Source organism: Tachysurus vachellii, chromosome 23 (genome assembly GCF_030014155.1).
Source record: "Tachysurus vachellii isolate PV-2020 chromosome 23, HZAU_Pvac_v1, whole genome shotgun sequence".
Taxonomy (NCBI): Eukaryota; Metazoa; Chordata; class Actinopteri; order Siluriformes; family Bagridae; genus Tachysurus; species Tachysurus vachellii.
Genome location: NC_083482.1, coordinates 14,757,905 through 14,761,468, shown reverse-complemented (window position 1 = coordinate 14,761,468; position 3,564 = coordinate 14,757,905). Strand labels below are relative to the sequence as shown.

Here is a 3,564-nt window from a genome sequence, read left to right as displayed (position 1 = left end):
TCTTCCAGAAAGTTCCACAAAGAAGACCAAATTTTTTACGCACGCTTATTTTGGATAGCGAATGTGTTGGGCGCGCGTACGCCGTGCGCGCGCGTAAGTGCGCGCGTCCGTTTCCGCGCGCGGACAGCTGTGCTCGCTCTCGGCAGGCGATTTTCTTGCGCTCGAGCAAGACGTCTGTGAGTGTGTGTGTGTGTGAGAGTGTGAGTGAGAGAGAGAGTGTGTGAGAGAAAAGAGGAAGAGCTGAGGAGGGAATAATCTACAAAATAAAAACAAAAGAAAGAAAGAAAATCGAAACAAACCAATAAAACGGAGGAGATTCTGGAGCAAGTGAAAATATTTCCTCAGAAAGAAGAAGAATACGAAGCAGGAGTCGGTTCGTTGTCTCTCCGTTTGCACCGACCGGTTTCAGGTGAGTCGATTCATTTCTACATTTAATCCGTTAAGTTACTTTAAAAACACACAAAAAGACGAAATATTTTTGTTAAGGTTTAAGAAAAACATCCGAATTTCCTCAGAAAAAAGCAGTGAAATGGTAAAAAAAATCCCCTCAGAAGTGTAAAGTTTGCAGCACCAAAACTCCCCTCAGGTCAAACTCAGGTTTTTTTAACTGAAATATAAAATTTTATTTAACTGAAATGTAAAATTTTCACTGAAAACCGTCATCATGAGGCACTTATTGTGCTGTAAACCACCTGAAGATCATAACATCTCACAAATACTGAAGTGTTTTCGCATCTGTTGCTTATATGAAAGTCTGTGAAACGTCATCAAACTCCCTTAGATGGTAAAGGAACCTTAAGAGGAACCAGACTCATCCTCATCCTCATCAGGGTGATGTGAGGGTGTGATTATAAATATACAGTCTGATAAATGTTGTACTGATGAGGAGGTTGTTGTCCTTAAAGACCACATGTAGTTGGTATCTCCTCTTTAGTATAGCAGGGTCTAATTGGAGCTGGAACATCTCTAGATGTCTCAGGATCCGAATAGAGTCTGGCTTGGGATTCTCATAGTGTCTGCCTCAGGATCCTCACAGAGTCTGCCTCAGGATCCTCATAGTGTCAGCCTCAGGATCCTCATAGTGTCAGCTTCAGGATCCTCATAGTGTCAGCTTCAGGATCCTCATAGTGTCAGCCTCAGGATCCTCATGGTGTCTGCCTCAGGATCCTCATGGTGTCTGCCTCAGGATCCTCACAGTGTCTGCCTCAGGATCCTCATAGTGTCGGCCTCAGGATCCTCACAGTGTCAGCCTCAGGATCCTCATAGTGTCGGCCTCAGGATCCTCATAGTGTCGGCCTCTGGATCCTCATAGTGTCTGCCTCTGGATCCTCATAGTGTCTGCCTCTGGATCCTCATAGTGTCTGCCTCTGGATCCTCATAGTGTCGGCCTCAGGATCATCATAGTGTCTGCCTCTGGATCCCCATAGTATCTGCCTCTGGATCCTCATAGTGTCTGCCTCTGGATCCTCATGGTGTCTGCCTCAGGATCCTCATGGTGTATTATGAGGATAATACCTCATGGTGTATACATCCTCATGGATGTATTATGTGTACGCTTAACGAGATTCGATTCAATACAATAAGATTTGTGATACTGTGAGAAACTTTAAAATTTAGTCTTTTTTTCTTGTGGAGTTTGCGTATAACAAACAATGCAAAATAATCTGCATTTCCATTCATATAAAATGCATTCGATTCGTTTAATTTGTTTGTCATTCCAAGCAAACGTATAAATTCTCCTCAGAATTTTAACCGAATGAACAAAGTGTCAGACGCCGAAACATAATGAACTTACGGAGCAGAAATAGAGCTCTGTGTTCAGCAAAAATAGCAGATTTCTGCAGCCTTTATTTTATTTTTTTTATCTCAGAAGTACGTTTGTTTGAAAACCCCCAGTTTATATGATATACGCGATATCCGTGAACGTGAAAGTTTGTAACCCATACTGCTTTATTTGTATAAATAAACTTCATTAGAAAATCCTGCTTCTCTCGAAACCTCCGACTGCAGCCGACACATCGCCTCCAAATTGCTTCGAGCATAACTGCATGAGTCCTTTGTGCAGTAGCCAAGCAGCAAAAACGCCTTTGCCAATAACTGAGCTCTGCCTTCTGTCTAAACTAATACTTCCCTTGTTAACCTCCACACAGGAAATGGGTATTTTGATGAGAATGCAGCTTGGGCTGTTGATTCTCCGTCTAGTCATTTGGGCTCTTCAGCCACTCTGCACCTGTATTCGGCACCGAGCACGGTGCTAACCTGGTCATTTAGCTAATCAACCTGGTCATTTAGCAACGAAGCTAGTCATTACCTGCTTAAGGTGTGTTTATGGTTGGCATCAAAACAAATCCTCGTCTGGTTTGAAGTTTGAACGTTGTTGGTCCTGGGGAGTCTGAGAGCCGTGCAGTCTTATCTTCTAAACTAGCAGAGGCTCAGAGATAGTCTTCAAAGAGAGTGTACTATAAATGACCCTCAAGTGCCTTGTGGAAAATGTTTTTACCTCTGACGAAGTTTCCCATGGATTAGAACTGTGAGAGATTAATATTGTGCGTTACTGTCAGACTTGCTGGAGAAGCAGAAGTTTTCTTTGTAGAGATCAGAAGTCGGGTTTGAGGTCGGAATTTTACGTACGCTACTGAAATTTACAGCTATGATATAGGCTATGTGTAGTTTTTTTTAATCTTCTAGCCGAGCGCATTATGGGTATTCTGTACAACGTTTTAGCAATTTCAGTGGCACTTTGCTTCAGAAACCAAGCGATTCAGGGTGAATTTCATTGCAAGCTTATTTATTTTGGGATAAAACTCTAAACGAAACAGAAAACTCGGCAGCTTTTTAGCTCGCTCAGCGTTCTGCGCTTCTATTTGGCTCAGGGTTGCGCATATCTTCGGCTCACTTTGAGCGAGAGAGACAGAAGAAGTGAATGAGTGAGAGAGAGAAAGAAAGACAGACATAGGGAGGCAGACAGACAGACAGATAGCGATAGTGATAGGGACAGACAGAGCGAAATAGAGACAGAGAGTGAGAGACAGACAGAAAGATGAGAAAGAGAGAGAGCACAGGAGCTCATCCACGTCCTCACGCTACATTTTCCGACCTCTGTATTCAATAAAAGACTTCGGTGAAGTTATGTTACAGGACCGTAATAAACAATCGAGTGGTCGATGACGAAGCAGCTTTCCAACATCAGCACGTCCAAAAAGGTTTCGTTCTTTATACCCCAGGAAGTGGCAGTTCATTTATTAAACACCTGTTACCTTTCTCCTGTCTGGGAAGCGTCTGACTTCCTAGTACAAAAGATCAGCCTCTCTAAATCGTCATTCCTACTCAAAGTCATTCGTTAATGAACGAGTCTCGATACTTTTCTGTTGACTAAGTGTGAATAAAGGAGTTTAAATACAGCGTCAGGGCATTGGCACTAACTCGATACGTGGGTAAATAATCGTGTGCATTTATCCACGTTTCACCGTTTACTGAGGTTTGAGCATCGCTTCATGCATGTTATTCACTTCCTGTTCTGTGCCACACTTCACTGCTCTTTCTTCCACAAATAATTAGTGTCGT

General features: G+C 42.8%; 1 protein-coding gene across 2 annotated transcripts in view; it reads left to right on the top strand.

Annotated features, from left to right (window-relative positions):
* Positions 1-146: 146 nt before the first annotated feature.
* The window catches only part of adcy7 (adenylate cyclase 7), a 65,419-nt gene continuing 62,001 nt past the window's right edge, over positions 147-3,564 (top strand). For both annotated transcript variants that reach the window (XM_060859600.1, XM_060859599.1), the window contains exon 1: positions 147-409. The gene's annotated coding sequence lies outside the window, so the exon portion shown is untranslated. The remainder of the gene's footprint in view (positions 410-3,564) is intronic.